This window comes from Zonotrichia albicollis, chromosome 3, assembly GCF_047830755.1.
Source record: "Zonotrichia albicollis isolate bZonAlb1 chromosome 3, bZonAlb1.hap1, whole genome shotgun sequence".
Classification (NCBI taxonomy): domain Eukaryota; kingdom Metazoa; phylum Chordata; class Aves; order Passeriformes; family Passerellidae; genus Zonotrichia; species Zonotrichia albicollis.
Genome location: NC_133821.1, coordinates 23,882,044 through 23,898,714, shown reverse-complemented (window position 1 = coordinate 23,898,714; position 16,671 = coordinate 23,882,044). Strand labels below are relative to the sequence as shown.

General features: G+C 49.7%; 1 protein-coding gene across 10 annotated transcripts in view; it reads left to right on the top strand.

The window, feature by feature from the left end:
- The window catches only part of SLC8A1 (solute carrier family 8 member A1), a 132,637-nt gene that overhangs the window by 92,022 nt on the left and 23,944 nt on the right, over nt 1–16,671 (top strand). The window lies entirely within an intron of this gene.

Here is a 16,671-nt window from a genome sequence, read left to right as displayed (position 1 = left end):
CCTTCCACTTATAAAATCCAGTAGCTAGAGCAGCTCCCAGTCCAGCAGGAATTTAAGTTCTCGCTGAAGAGTTTCATGGTTGGGTTGAGCATGTTTTTTTCAAGTAGATTTTGACATCTAGATCCAAACTTAATTGTCTTCTCTGATGGACTGAGATTTGGGAAAAACTAGAGGCAGACCACTAGCAATTGCCTATGCTTTTAAAAACCCTGCCTTCCTCTGAGAATCACAAGTGGAGGGGAAAAAACCACAAGGCTTCTTTTTCATGTCTTCATCGGACTGTATTTCATGGAGCAGCAGAGATAAGGAGCCTTGCAGGACCTTTGCTTTTTAAACATGGGCTGAGTGCTGGATTTCACACCTCACTATCAGAGAGTTCTGCCTGTGCAGTGCCTTACCTATTTGGGAAGAGGCACATGGCATTCCTGCCTGGTGTGCCAGCACTCAGCCCTGGAGGTGTTGAGAGAAAGGCAGCTGGAGCTGGAGCTGTTTGGCTTGGACCCAGCAGGACATCACTTCTCCAGCTTGTTCCAGGCAGATATGGACATCTTGATGTGCCAGCAGCCCTCCCCATGCCACCAGCTGGCTGGGACATTTCACTTGGCACCTGCCAAGGCTGCTCGGTCAGATCCATCGTGGCCACACCACTGCTGCCTCACAGCCACTTCAGTCCCTTGGGTCTCCTGCCTGCTGAGGTGTTCTGGTGCACGAGCCCAAGCAGCTGCTGCCTGCAGAGGTGTGTTCTGTCATTTTTTCAGCAAGAGGAGGCTGAGAGGCAGCATGCACAGCAGTTTGTTAGATCAGCAAAGCCCCCAAGGCTCGGAGGAGACCCCACTGGCGTGTCGGGGTGGTTTTGCTCAGCAGCATCCCACTGGGCCTGGCAGCACCATTGCTCCAGGGCAGCTCTGGGGAAGCACTGCACCAATGTTTGGAGACACCCACTCAATGGTGTGGATGGAAACACAGCCTGCAGTGGGCATGGCATGGGGGGAGATGGCAGGTCAGCACCGTGGGGACATTGGGGATGAGTAACAGAGACAGCAACACTCGTGTCAAACCCCTTTCTGACTCAGTCCAGGCTGAGAGCCTTCACAGGCAGATGTGGTGGGGCAGCACATGTTCTGACTGTTTTTGGAAGCTAAAAATAGCAGCAGAGTGGAGTCAGTCCTTGGTTAATCTGGGCTTGTTAAGGCCAGACATCCCGATCCAGTTCAATACTTTTGTTAAAAGGCTGCGTTTGCAGCGCTGCCGGACTGGCCCGCTGCCCACTAGGGTGACACTGGCCACTGGGCACTGGGCCAGCTCGACTGGGTGACTTCAGCATCCTCCTCCAAAGGCTGCAACAAAATGTTGGCCTGGCTCATTCTCCTGAGACCTCATAGAGTCCGTCACAAGCAGAGCTGGGATTTCTCTGCTGGATGTCTCGGCCCCGGGCTCACGAACATCCACTCCTGTCCCCAGAACTCTGCTGGCAGGCCAGAGCTTTCTAAGGTCTAATAAGAACACTATGCCAAAATGCATTTTTGAAATAAAAAGCCCAGGCCATCCTTGGATGTCCCAAGGAGAGGGGAGGGAGGGAGGCAAGGCAGGAAAACGAGTGTGCATTGGTGATCCACTGTGTTTGGCTTCATGACAGCCTGAATATTGTGCCCTGGCCAGTGATGGAGGGGGCTGCTGATAGCAAATGCTGCTGAGAGCAAATCCACTGGCTCTGGAAGCACTGGGATGAATCCTGTGCCTCTTTTCCTAGAAGAAATTATCACTGCAACGGAGAGGGAACCAGAGGAGAGTGAATGGGCAGAGCAGCATGTCCTGGTGTCTTCAGGCTGGCTTGGCTTTCCTGGGAGAAGCCTGGGCCATCCAAGTGGCAATTTGTGTCATTTCTGATGCTGGGACAGAAGGTCACTGGCTTAAAACTGGGAGAGAGATTATTTTGTTTGCCCACAGTCAGCTGATTAAAACCATATTTTCCGTACATTTGAGTAGTGATTAGTGATGAAATGCAAATTTCATGTAAATTGGTGCAAATGGCTGGTGTGCACAGCCAGCTCCAAAGTCAGGCATTTTTCTTTCCTCTGAGGCATTTGGGCACTTTTAATGTTCATGTGGAGGAGCTGGACAAACCTACTTGTGATCCAAGCATGTAGCTGAAGCAAACAGTGTGGAGAGAGTGGGAAATCAACTGGCACCTGAATGCACTCACCAAATTTGGGTGGCACCTAGTTTGGGGGCTTCAATACATGGATCTTGTGCAAAGGTCTTTATTAAACAAGCAGCTACAAACAGCTCAAACAGGCCTTGCACATCCTTCACTTCCCAGCCTTCTTTTTCTTCTTTGCCGGGGCCTTCCTGCAGTTCTGTCAAAAGCAAAAAAAGTCCCAACCCCTTGCCACAAAGATTAATCACAAATATATATATATATACACAAAAATATGTGCATATTTTTAACTTGATTCCTGTTTTCCCTTGACTTGCAGATCCAGAGCATTGCTTCAGTGTGAAATGCAGTGAGGCCAAGTTTCCTCACTTCCAGGCAGCTTTGTGGGGACAGCAGGGCCAAGAGAAATAAATAAATAATGGCTCACAGAGTGAAATATTATATTTAGTAAGGCTGATGGGTCCTCCTGAAACCCGGTTGTGAAAGCTTTAAAAAGTGTCTGTTTCCTGTAGCTATCAACATGCTGGAAAAGGGGAAGCCCTACAGGCTTGTCAAATTTTTCCCAGTGGCTGTAGCTTTCCCAGCTGGTCCTGATTTGCCTGGATATTGCTCATTTTTCTAGAGCTCGTAACAACCCTGGAATGGAAATCCTGGCTCCCCTGGCACCCAGTGTATCTCCATGGTGTGCTGGTGGCTGAAGGCTGCCAGCCTAAAAATTATTTGTCCTGATTAGCTCTTGGCTTTCCCTGCAGTTTGAGAAAACGAGGCTGGAATCATGAATAATAGAGTGAATAATAGAGGAGACCTAATAAAGGACAAAATGCGTGGTGTGTGTAAGTCCCATCAGGTCAGCAAACAGGTTTGTGCTGCTTGTGGCACTGCCCTTCTCCTCACACTGTGCTCACAGGGTTTGAGTGTGCTGGGAAACCCTTACCTGTGCCTGGCTGCTGGTCACCAATTGCAGCAGGGAAACAGGGCTGCTCCCGACTTGAAAAGGCAAAAGCACCCCGAGCCAGCAAGGAAGCTGCAAGTGCTGGGGCTGAGTGCCTCCAGGCTGTGCCTCTGTGTGTGTGTGTGTGCGTGCCTATTAAATATACATGGCCCTGCCATTTGTGGGACACAGACAGGGTGTGTGCCAGGGGAGTCACTGGGATGGTGTGGGAGTGGCTCTGCCCCATGGCAAACCCAGAGGAGTCGGTGCCTGTACCCAGGTCTTCTACAAATCAGACATAAATCTCATCATCTTCAGCTTTCAAACCAGCCTTCTTCTGATGTTTTTCATGGCACAGCTGTTTCAGGTGGGAAACAATGGCATTTTCTGCCCCTCTGAAAAAACTGTGGTGTACCCCTTGTCCAAGGATGTGGTGCAGGGTTCTCTGCTCTTCAGCTGGAAATCATTTCTGTTCCCTGCTTTCCACTGCACACAGATCGTTGTCCACTTGGAATATACCTTGGGCATTTTTATCTGGGTTTCTGGGAGCTGGGAAACACCTATTTCTAGGATTTTGACATGCAGCTGTTTATGTGAGACGTAGAAATAGAAATCTCATCTTCACAAGTCACTCTGGAATTTTCCTCCAAAGATCAGTGAAAGCAATCATTAATATGGGGCATCATTTATAGCTCTGTGCAGAATAATCCTCCAGGCTCTCTGGCAGCTATGAATTGGAAAACAATAAAGACCGTTGCTAGAGGGTTCTTAAAAAAAACCCAAAAACAAATAAACAAAACAAGACCAAAAAAAAACCACACAAAAACCCCACCCCAAATATGTTCTTTGATATATTGTCTAGCTCTCAGAAAAGGAGGCAACAAATTGAAAATCCCTCTCAGAAAATGCATGCAGCACCATTCCAAATTCTTATGGTTTGGGGGTTTGTTTTTCCCCATGCCATGACATCTTCCCTGAGTAGAGCCAATAAAATTTGAGACCTTTGCTAATGGGCTCTGTGCAGGTGCCTCTGGGGAAACAGCAGCCATGGGCAAATGTTCCCTCCCAGGGAGAGCTCCAGGCTGCTGCAGCTGCCCCTGGCCCCCAGGCTCAGCTGAAACCAGCCCTGAGCACTCGGAGCTGGGGCTCACCCCAGCTCTCCTGGTGCTGCCACACTCAGAGCCCTTCTGGGGACTCATCCCCTGCTTGCTGCTGAGATTTTCCCCATTCATTTTGAAATGCAGTCAAAATGTGCTGCAGATTGAGGCAGGGGGAAATTTGACTGGATTGTGTGGGCTCACAGCCCCTCTCTTCAGCTTTGGTTGGCGTCCCCACTGATTTTACTGCACATAGGCTGAGTCTTTTGGTGCACTTGCAGCTTCTGGCCCATCACACTCCAGCACATGGCCAGGAACCCTGACTCTCCATGCCTGAGCCCTGCTGAGATTAGGGTTTAATTTAACCTAAATAGCTTTAAAATGTGAACACTGGTGAGGAAATAAAACTTAACTGTGTGTGGCTGCTAGAGGATCCCTACCTGACTGCAGTAAATAAATAAATATGCTCATGGTCAGTTTGGCATCCTGATATTCAATGGGAGGCTAGGTATCATGATGAGATGATGTGAATTGATGTGATGAAGGACATCAGGGGGGCTGCATTGCAGAGCTCTTGGAAGGGCACCTCAGCCTGCCTTTGAATGGAGTCTCCAGCTGAGATTTCATTCTCTGCTTTGAAAGCATTATTAGCCCCACAACAGCACTTGTCCATGCTTGAAGGAAAAGCAAATGAGTTTCAGAGAGGAAAAGGGGCAAGATACAAAAGGCAGCTTGTATTTCCTGGCTGGTTGCTTTGGTCAATTTGGTTCCCTCTCACTCCACTTTACTAGGGTTTCCTTGAATCCTGACAGTGTCTTCAGAGCACTTCTTAAAAGCTACTTTTACTTTTCCAATACTGCAGCTGCCATCACTACGGAGGCTTTTGGAGCCAAAGGCAGCTCGTGCTGGCTTTGCTTTTATCTCTCTCTCCCCTTTCCCAGCTTTGCACTGGGAGGACTCTTTGGGAAACCATTTTCCCTGTGGCCTTCCTCCTGCCTTCCTTGCACCCAACAGCTCCTAAACCGTGCCAGTGGTTCCCAGCAGGCCCACACTAGGGAGAAACTCCTGAGCACAATACTGAGGTGAGTTTCCACCTCTTCATGCTTTAAATGCTTCTCCTGGTATTAAAATGCCCTCTCCAGGAGCAGCAGGGTTTTTTGGTAGCATCACTGCACCTGCAGCCAGAGAACACAGCACAGGGAGCAGGCTCTACTGACCCAGCCAAGATAAACTCTGGCTTTCCCCAGCAGCCCTGGCTCACTAAGTCAAGTGAGATCCTGCAGATCCCAGGCTGGGACACAGACACTTGCCCACTATGGGGGCAAGTGTCTGTGTCCCAGCAAGCTTCATCATTTCCCTCCACAAGCTGGTGAAAACACTGCAGAGATCCTCCCAGGAAAGATACAGGGTCTATGATGCAGAGTCCATGTGCCTGGAGACACTGGTGGCTCAGAGGTCAGCACTGAAGGAGGAGGAGGAGGAGGGGAGGAATGGCTGTGGGATTTCTCAGGCCCCATGGTTGCCCCTGCCATGGGTACCCAGGCCAGCCAGCTTTCCTGCTGCTGCCAGAGCTCCCAGCTCCCCAGCAGCTCCAAGGCACAGGAAAAGCCCTGCTGAGGGCACAGCCTGTGCAAAAACAGGTTTGGCACTGGGAAAGAATGGAGCATTTCCAGAGCAGATTAAATCTTCCAAGACTTTGAGCTGCCAGTTTGAAGAAGCCTACGCATTTTGCAAGTTTTTAGAGTCTTAGGACTTGGTCTAATTTAAGAAAATTGGCACATCCTGAGCACTAGGGAGAGATCCTTCTGCTAAGTTTTGTCCTCTGCAGCAAAGCATAAGGAAGAGAGAATTACTCAATATAGTGTTTGGGAAAAAAAAAGTTTGCATGGGCAGAGCAGCATTTCTTTTTTTTTCCAAAGCTGAGATGGTGGGGCTTTTCATTACTCTCTCAGCAGTGGCCACTCTACATGGAAAGTTTCATTCTGAATGGCTAAAGTCTGGCAAAGCACCAAGCAGCTGAGATAGACTCTAAAATAGTGGAAAGTCGTGGGCAGGCTCAACAACAGGCTCTGCCTTTAACTCACAGCCCTTGACTGCATCAGGCATCCGGATGAGCATGTGTAAGATATGAGGATCTGCTGGAGAAACAGCATCTGGGAACTTTTCTCTCTCCTTGTCTTAACTAAGGAATGCAGAGGGATGGAAAGCAGCTCACAGGCTCTGGGGTTTGTGTGGGAATTGCCACTTACATGTAACATCTGCAGTTCCCAGCACAAGAGAAATGTGCAGCTGGACCTGAGGCAGCCCCTGTGCAGCCCTGGCATGAGGTGGGGCTGGAGAGAGCCTTGTCTTCTTGTACATTGTGGTGGTGCTTGTCTTCTCATCTTTAGTAGTGGATCTTGATGATTTTAAATGTCTTCTCCAACCTAAATGATTCTGGGATCCTGTGGCTGCTACAGGAGCAAATCCAGCACACGTGTGTCCATGGGGCTCTGCAGTAGGATTTTTTCATCCCATATTCCATGTATCTGCCAGCTCTCTGATCTTACAGGCAGACACTGGAGCTGCTGAGCTGGCCACAAAGGGTGGAATTTTTAGCCCCACACAGAGCTGGATTTAGTTTGCTGCCACAGGGAGATCTGCTCTGAGAGCCTGAACACCTAGGTCCAGGCTGAGGCCACCGGGTGCTGTGTCCTGCTGCCACAATGGCCATAAACAGGGCTGGCACATGGCTGAAACCTCTGTGGGCAGGGGCTTTTCTCAATTGCCATTTTTAAAAGCTCTTGGCCATTTTCAAGCAGGTACCTGCAAACCAAAATATGAAAATTTTCCCCTGGGAAAAGGGGAAGAGCTGCTGGCCAAGGCTGAGCCCATCACAGACACCCTGCCCAGCAAAGCCATCACAAAGCATTCAAGTGGCTCTTCCACTCTCACGTTTCTCTTGGCCACTTGGTTCCTCTTATTTTAGCTTTGTTTGAACAATCTCCTTGGTAACTGGAGACAGAAGCAGACTTTTTTCATTCTCCTCACTGGATTGGTCTCCTGCCTATCTCAGTGCTGGGAGGGATCCTTGGCAAACCTGTGTTTGCTTTTTTGTTCCCACCACAAGCTTTAACCCCATGGATCACTGGGGACTTCAGGATATCTGGTGTCTCTTTCAAAGGGTTTTTGTGCCCCGAGTTTCAGCTGAGAGGGATGTATTTCACAACTGAATTTATTTGGCAGTGAACAGGTGGTGTGTCAGTCACAGTGTGAACGGTGACTCCTGAAGTTGCCTACGTGCTCCTGACCTCCAGAGTGTCCAGCAGCAGGGAAGCTCCACTGGAATGGCCCTTGTCAGGATGCTGCAGCCACCAGAGTGGCAAAACCTTTCAGCAGGGGCAGGGAATGGCTCCTGCTGTGGCAGCACTCTCCAGCCAGGTCCCACAGCCCTGCACACACCTGCTGAGGACGTGGGGGTCTTTTTGGAGCCGTTTCTGTGGGGTAAGGGCATGAATCCCTGGCAATTCCTAAAGACCTGGAGGTGTTTGAAAAGGCAGGGGAAAAATCCCATCTCAACTGACATACTTTTTCATCTCAGCTCTGGAGATGGAAGTCATTGAAAAGGGAGAGGAGGGAAAAACCAGCAAACCAAACAACTACCAAGCTGTCTGCAGATTTGCCAGGCTGGAGACAAGGAACTCCACTGCTGGTACTCAACCCTAGCACATGCTTTTCCTTGGCCAGAGCCATCCCCAAAGAATGAAAATAGCAGTGTGAATACATGAGGCAGCACCATTAGTGCAGTCTTGAGATTTTGGGGTTATCTGTTGACTTAATGGTCCAAACAGTGTCCCTGCTTAAGGCAGCATTGTCCCAGCAGCAGCCCCTCTCTGGGGGTGGATGATGCTTTATGGGACATTGTCTGAGCTTGCTGGCCTTATCCCTGGATAGAAAGGACAGGAATGCAGGATCTGCATCATCTCCCTCACAGGGCCTTTCTTGAGGCATAGTGACAGCACAACAAGGCACTGGGGTGTAGCTCTCAGCTTGGGTGGTGGTCTTCAGAAATCCCTGCACAGCATCCCAGCATCCCTGATGTTTCAAGCCTATGTAATGACAGCATTTCCTGTGCTGGGACCCAGACAATTCACTTGGTCTTTTATAGCATCAGGTAACCTCTGCTACCGTCCCAGCACAGGGAACTTGCCAAAGGGAGGCTGGACCAGGGGTGAACTCTGCATCCAGTCACTTAAAATGCTGAATTGTGAGCATTCCACTTGGGCCTCCCTAGAACCCTGGCCGAGGATAACTTACAACTTCTTCTAATGAAAGTTCAGTGTGAGCCCACTGTCCAAGTCTTGAAGTCCTTCACTGGGCAGGGGATGATGAATGTAGTGATGGCCAAGTGTTTATTCCTGCCACACCGTCAGGAGGCTTTGATCCTGCTGCTGGGTCACCACTCCAAGGATTTCAGAGGAGTGTCTGGAAAAGCAGGGCCTGATCTTTGGGGCCAGCCATCAAATAAGAGGAGTCAGACTCATGCCTGGCTGAGCATGGAGCTGAAATGACGGTGGATGCTGCTCTTGAAAGCAGACCTGTACATTCTGTATTGATGTTTGCCGTTTGAATTTTTGTGGCATGCCCTCTGCTGTCACTAAGCATCCCTCATCTTCTCCTTCTTTTCCCATGTACAGCTGCTTTTCCAGCAGCAGAGCTGCTGTCAGCAGCCCTGGCAGAGTGGCAGGGCACAATCATGACTCCTTGTCAAGTGTCTTCCCAAATAAGAAGGGAAATTCTCCCTCACCCTGAAACCCAGGCAAGCAGGAATTGAAATGTGCCTTCCCTGCGAGGGAAACACTGCCAGGATTGATACAAAGTCTTGCTGTAGTGGTGGTGCTGGAGCAGTTCATGCACAGCACATGTATTTTGGGCTTCCTTGAATCCTGATTCCTGATGCTGAAGCCATGCTGTTAGACATTGACCTATTATTTCTGGTGGTCACCACTGTTTTGTTTTGTCAGGTTTAACTCGGCAAAGTTTGCTAAATGATTTACAGAACTGCAAAAATGTTCTGTTTTGCTGGCAATTGCTCATTGAAATTCATTTTGTGGAGGCCAAAAGCCATATAAATAAGAGTGATGTCTTCTGTTTGAGGAGCATTGTCATGGCAACTATCCAGGTGCCCACAGGGAAGAGCAAGTCATATTTATTTGAAAGGTGAGAGCAATTATTGTCATGGGGGGGAACCTGGCTGCAGAGAAAAGCTGGATGTGTATTTGGGTGCTAGAAGCAATTGTGTGCCAAGTTTCTGTCCCCTTATTTACCTGCCTGGAATACCCACAGACCTGACTGCCCAACCAGGTCAGTCAAGAGAAAATCCCAGAAAGGCAGACCAGGGGGAAATGCCAGATTTTGGCTCTTAACCCTGTAGGCTTAGAAGTGAGATTTGCAGGCTTTTATTCTGAGCAAGGATGCTGGGCTGGGCTGAGCCCTGGGCAGTCAATCCTTTGCTTGCAGCACAGGCTGGATTTTTCAGGACTAATGCAGTTTTCAGCTGGCATGGGCAGGGCTGTGCACAGCCAGGGGAGAAGTTATTTCCACTCTGTCAGCTTTCCTGGGTACCTTAAGTAATTGCTGCTGGGGGTGTTCTTGATCAAATTCACATCAAATGTGTTTTCCCTCCTAGTCATCAGGGGTATTGCACTCTTTGGGCAAGCTGTCCTTGGAGCTGCAGACACTGATCTAGATGGTCTCCTGTTTGATTCCTCAGGGATCCTGCCTCCAGCAGGCACTCTGGGAGCTTTAAGGGCTGTGGATCATAATCACTAGACATGCATGGCAATGAGATTGGGAAAAAGCAGGAAAACAGCTCTTTCCTGGTGTCACCACATCCAGAGCCATGGAAGAGGAGGCCACAGCTGGAGCTGTGGAAACATTTCAGCATGACCGAAGGCTCAGACACTGGTTTGGGGCAGATGAAGAGAGTCCCATTCATCTTCACCCAGCTGGTCCCTTGCAAGATGTGACACTGGCAGATGGATGAAGAAGTGCATTAGTCAGAGCACAGAATTCACAGTCACATCAGAGCAAACATTGAGGATTTGCCAGAAAAACATTTCTGATCTGACAAATCCTTCTCAATATGGTCTTCCTAGGAGGAGAGTCAAGCAGCATTCAGTCTGGCATGTGAAATCATCTTACCTGGCAATCGTTGCTCCTAAAAAGTATTTTCTGAGACACTGAGCATCAGCTGTGCCTGTCATCTCCCAGCTATTCGAGCAGCAACAGCCCTCAGTCTTCCTGTCTGTGCAGACCACCTCTCATGCCTTGTGTTTCTGCAAGGCCAGGGAAGAGCAGGCTGGATCTTGTTCCAGGGTTTTCCTGGTGTTGATGCTCTGGAGCAGGACGGTATTGTGTATTTGAGCCTTATGTTGTCATTTAAACTCAGCACATCCTGAGGCCAGGGGAGCAGTTGGTTTATGCAGACATGGAAATGACAACACAGCCCTGCGGTCTGATGGATTCAGGAGACCTTGGGGAAGGAGGTGGAAGGGCACACAAGAAAATGAGAGTAGCCAGATGAATTTTGGCTCCAGAGGTGGGGGGAAGGTGTAGAGGGACCATTTCCACTTCTCCCTCCCCTTGTGTGCTGTGTCCAGGCTGATTTGCTTGATCATTTTGGGAGGCATTGGAGTGTGAAGCCCCGTGCAGACCTGGGCTGCTGGACCAGCAAACCAAGCTGCCACATCAGATCAGCTCACATCCCTACTTCCCAAAGCATGCGTCATGCTTCGTTTCAGGCAGGTTTTCCTTTTCCTTCCCTGTCATGTTTGCAGAGTGCTGCAGGCAGAATTTTCATTAAGTACAGACATTTCGTGTCAGCTAGGCTTGGTTTGGCAAAGGATCCTGCATGGGTGACTCATGGGACATCTTACACAGATGGGAACCCATCAGCAGGGACAGAAACCCTGACAGACCCTCTCCTCTGCCTAAGACCACTGTTGAGCAGCTAAAAGAACAAGGTGTGGCACAAGGAGTTCCAAATAATCTGGCCCATTTCTGCCCCTCTTCTGTCCCTCAGGAAGGTTTGTCCCTGTGCTGGCTGAGCAGGTGTCACATTGCCCTCACCTGTGTCTCCCATCACACACGCACACACACCCTGTGGCTGGCACAAACACCTCCACCATGGACCTGGGTGCCTCTCTGTACACGAGGCTGCCACCTCCTCACCATAAGGTGCAATTTTGTTGTCAGCTGGTGAAAGAAAAGCCCCATCATCTCCTTTTCTTCCCAGCAACAAGCAACTTCCTTCCTCAAGTATCTGTCAGGAAATTGAGCAGGAAAGCTGCTCTTGGTGCTCGGTTCCAGCCATGCCCGGGGGTCTCGTCCAGGCTCCTCGCTGTGACTGGGGGCCATTTGTGTGGCCCTGCCCTCTGGCTCAGGTGGTGCCCAGCTGTGATGATGATGATGATGATGATGATGATGATGATGATGATGATGATGATGATGATTTGGGAGTTTTCTTGCCCCAAAGCCCCTCTGCACAGGCACTGCCCAGTGCCCTGTGCAAGGCTGGGAGCTTCCCAAGCCCATCTCCCATGGCAAGCTCTAACTTCAGCTAATTAAGTGAGTGGCTGGCAGGCAGATGTATGAGAAATCAATGTGGCAGGGTTCTGTGGAAGCCTGGGAGCCTGTGCTTGGACAGGAGCACCGATGGATGTGGCTTTGCAATGTCACCTCCAGAACATGTGTCCCTCATGGCTGTTCCTCGGTTAATTGATGGCCCTCTGGGTGGGAAGTGCTGGTCTGCTGGGACACCAGGGCTGGCAGCACCAGGCTTAGGCAGCACAACCCACTCCTGGCTGCCCAGCCTGGATGTTGTAGCTGTGAATCTGCAGCTGAACATCCTCCAAGCCACTCCTGTGGCTCTCCTGGGCAATCAGTGGAAGCTGGATGGGTGACAAGCTGCAGAAGTGCATCATTCCCTCTGTTGATTCAGGAACAAGTGTCTGTGCAGACAGCAGCAGCGTGCCACATTCTCATGGGCAGGCTTGTTACTGCCTGCTCTGACAGCTGCTTGTGTGTTTGTTGTTTTCCTGGCCCACTGGAGACACCACTACTGACTGTGTGCAGAACCTCTGGGCCAATCTAGCTCTGGCAAGGCTGAGGTTCTGGAAGAGAGCTGAGGAAGTGAGCGCTGGACTTGGGACATCTCTGCCCCTGGAGATCTGGCCCTGCCAAGCAGTGCCCTGGATGATGTCCCCTGTCCTCCAGCATGTCCTGCCTGAGTCTTTCCAGAGCTGGCTGCTGCTGCCCTCCAGGCTCCCGTGGTCCTTGCAATGCTGGTTGCTTGCCTGAGCCAGGAGAGGAGTTTCTGCCATTTCACTGGGCTAAGCAGTGCAGTGGAGATTGGGAATGGCAGGAGTTTTGCAAATACACTCAGGATTTTCACAGGTGTGTCATGACTGGGCAGATGTTTGGGTTCAACAGGAATGCAAAGGTCCATGGAGATCCTCACCAATCATTTCTGATGCTATTTGATCCCTTGAGGGAAAAGTCCAGTGCAGACAGGAGGGCTGGGAGTCCTAGATCCTTATATCTTTGCCCCGTGCTGTGCTCATCTTCTCTCCTGTGGTCAAAAAAATAGTCAGAGAGAAATGTTTTGCTTTGATCTCTGTCCTGCTCCTGGCACCCTGTGCCAGACTGTTGTAGCTCATTGCATATGTACCTGTCCCTGCACACTCATGGGATTGCTCTCAGGGTGCCTTCCCTAGCTGGCATTTTGCTCTAAGCTTTGCTTCTCTTCTTGTCCTGCTTTTGCCATTGTACATTGTTGCAGCAGCTCTTCCCTAAAGCATCACCAGCCAGGAGGACTTTCCCATGGGCTGTGGTAACCAAGGGTTATGTGTGGGAATGCTGTGATAAAAGACCTCTTCAGTGTGAATGAAATAGCGTGGTTTGAAATGAAAAGTCCTGATGGAGAGCATTGGACTTGGAGGAAGGGCAGAGCCCACAAAGTCACCACTTCTCTCCTGTTGCTGCTGGGTGTCTGCAAGAGGAGAAGAGCTGGAGCTGAAATTCAGCAAGACCTGTTTACTCTTTGATTTCCAGTATATGGAAATGGGATGAAATTCATTCCCTCAGCAATTGCTTGGGCTGCAGACTCAGGGAAGTGCAGTTTCTGGCACAGATGGGTCATGGATGCCCTCAATCCTCAGAGCAGAGCTCCTTAGCTCAGGTGAGATGGACCCAGCACCAGTGCAAGGAAAACCCAGCATCACAAGCCCTGGTTTGCTGCTAACTTGTCCCATGGTATCACTGGAGGAAGGAACAGGGAGAACAATCAAGATTGGTTATTTATGTCAACACAGGACCTCTATCCCCAGAATTCTTCAGAAATTGTTCTTTCCCACCTGCAGCACGACTGAGGGTCAAAAGAGGGAAAACTAATCCAGCCGTTCCAAAGGCTGTGGTGTTGTGCACTCATAGGATCTTGAGTGTTTGGCTTAAATACTCAGCTCCAGGAGACATTAGGTTATGGCAAAAGCACCACTGCCAGCCCAGATCAAAGCTGATTCTTGTCCTCTGTCCAGAAGGGGCAGTTTGGAAGCACCCTCTGTATTGACCCCAGATTCCCGCGAGGTGAAGAAAATGTATAATGGTTCAGAGGCTGCTTTTATCCCTTGTTTTTTTCCCTCTATCTTGTGGCTTTGGGACTCCTAGATCCTGGCCCTGCAGTCACACAGCATGAGGGGTTTCAGGGTGCTAATAAGCGTCCCTGTAGTTTTCTGTTATGCACTATCACAGCTTTTTCTGGAAGAGCTCCTGAGGCACAAGCAACAGAAATCTTAAATACAAATTTCATCAGGTACTTGTGCTGTGGGGGCTCTGATCTCCCCATCCTGCTGTGTCCAGCTGGGAAAGTGCAGGGACAGATACTGCAGGCAGGGCTGTGGCTGCTCTGTGAGCCTCACCAGCCATCCTGGCTCTGTCCCACCTCATTCCCACCACATTCTGGACCTAGGAGAGGAGTGAGAAGCAGGGACCACGTGGAAGGGTCCAGCAGGAGCAGGAGGACACCAGTGCCTGTCCTAGATTGCTGTAGCCAGCAGTCCTTACTGTAATGCAGGATAAAAGGTGCAGTTGCCTGACCCTCCTTTGCACTGCCCAAGCCCTGCCATGTGTGTGCAGGACCCTGGAAGGGGCTCTGTGGCAGGCAGAGGGCTGGGATGGAGATCAGGCACGCTCTAACAATAGCCTGTGTTATTTTCACATCCTTGCTGTTTCTCAAAGACCATTAGGAGGTAATCCTTTCCTCCAGGATTGCAGTCTCATCCCAGGGACAAATTTGCCTCAGCAATTTTTGCTGATTGGAAATTCACCCAGAGAGCAGACTTGCCATTTGTTCTGCCTACCCATTTTCCCAGCAGCCTTGTGCAGCAGAAACAGCAGCAGCACACAAGTCTGCCCAGCACAGGGCACTTGTTCACACCCTGGAGTGATCACTTGGAAAACTGCATAACACCACCACCTCCTGGCAGTGGCACTTAAAGCCCCGTTACTCTGCTTTATTCCTGAAGTCCTATTGCTGTTGTATCTAAGCATCAGATTTTTATTTTCCTTTTTAATTGGCACACAGATATCTTTTTGTAAGGTAGAATTATTTTGTGGGGCTTTGAGGAGTGCCACACATGGCAAGCCAGAGCACACCCATAGGAAGTTTATGTCTTGATGTCTCTGCTGCCCTCAGAATTTAAAAAGGCACCTCTCTTAATTAACTTTCCTGAGGGGATTTTTCCTGCATGAGGCCAGGATGCAGTGTACATTTTAATGGGAGCTGTCAGGAAAATTATTGATTTGGTTAGTAATGTTTCTGAAATTGTGCCATTCTGGTAATTCTATCAGGTTGTCTTTGAAAGCTTAACTGAGAGCATTTTTATATCCTTCATTAGTTTTTTAATACATGATAATTTCCCCTAACTCATCAACGCAACGCAAGATCAGCTGCCTGCTTGGTAACCATTTTTCCTGTGTACAAACCTATTGCAGCAATAATTACAAAGTGAACAAATTATTACAGATATTCATTATAAAATACAATTACACTGAGCCGTGCTGCATTGTTACACTTTTCACAGCCATCACTTGCTCTTGAGTAAATGGTTTCATTAAAAGCATGAAGGGCAAACTTAATACACTTCTGACTCACAGCAAACAGCACAAGAAATCATCCTGGCTGTTCCTCTGAGTGCTTGAGGTGTTTACCCTGAATGAGTAGAAAATGTTGGCCCTGCTGCCAAATACTTGTCAGCTTAGCAGAGGGGCTCTGGGTGGCCAGTGCAGATGTGCAAGGAGAGGAGAAAGCCAGAAATCATGGCAGTGTGGCCTCAGTTTCGCTCCCCTAGAGCGTGGCTTTCTTCCATGTTTATGGGTTTCAGTGCTGGGACCTGCCAGGAACAGCAGAACCTCCTTCATCATGTCTTGGAGCAGCCTTAGGGCTGCTTCAGCTTCTGCTGGGTGCCCGTGGAAAGTGCAGGGGAGCCGGGGTGGGATAGGAAACATTTCTGTGAAGGAAAAGGCATTCAGGCCTGGGCAGGGAGGGAAAGCTGGTTTAGGCAAAAGCATTCACAGGAGGGCAGTGCTGTCAGGTGAGTGTGGGGGGAAAGCACACCCAGCCAGAAACAGACACAGAACTACAGTCACTGCCTTGGCTTTTTGTTTGGTGCTGTTCCTTGTCTGGATCGAGATGAGAGCCAGGAGGAGGTCCTGTCCCCACAGCAGTGCCAGGACAGTGAGCAGAGCCTCCAGGGAGGAGCAGAGGCTGCTGGATTTCTGTTTGTGCTGTCTTTGCACTGGCTTTGCTGTAGGAGGGACCACAGTAGCACAGGTCCACCACCTCATGTTTGTACCCCAGGTTTGGCCACCTTCTGGTGAGCAGCTTTCAGCCAGTTGTTTCTGTGAGTCCCTGAAAAGAGCTGAAACACCTCTGTGCTAATTTTTGTCCTCTGGAAGAGCAATTTTTACTTCATTGAGTGGCTCAAGAAGCAAGTCTCTCTCCTGGTGGCCCCAGCCTCCTGTGAGGCTTTCAGCTTCTGTGGTGTGTGCTTGTGGCTGTGCTCTGAGCAGTGACTCTGCCTTCAGACCTGTCTTGATGATGTTCCAGGGGCAAATTCAGCAACCCCTGGGTCATGTGAGAGGGCACTGCTGCTCAGGTCTCTAATGGGAGAGGACTAAGCCTTGAAGGCTTGGGAAAGGATGGGCTGCTTGTAAAGCAAAATTTAAGAAACAAAATCCCACCATCAGTGAAGCTTTCCATGTGCCTGCCCTAACCAGAAAGGCCATTCTTCCTTTGCACTCCCTTCACAGAAAAAGTCCTTACTTCAACATCCCTTTCAAGCTTGTAAATCAGAGCCTCCAAAGCCCAGAATGAGCAGTTGATCATGATGCTGTTCATGAATCTGCTGAGCCTGGGGAGACAGAGCCCCTTCCATGCCCAAGCTTGA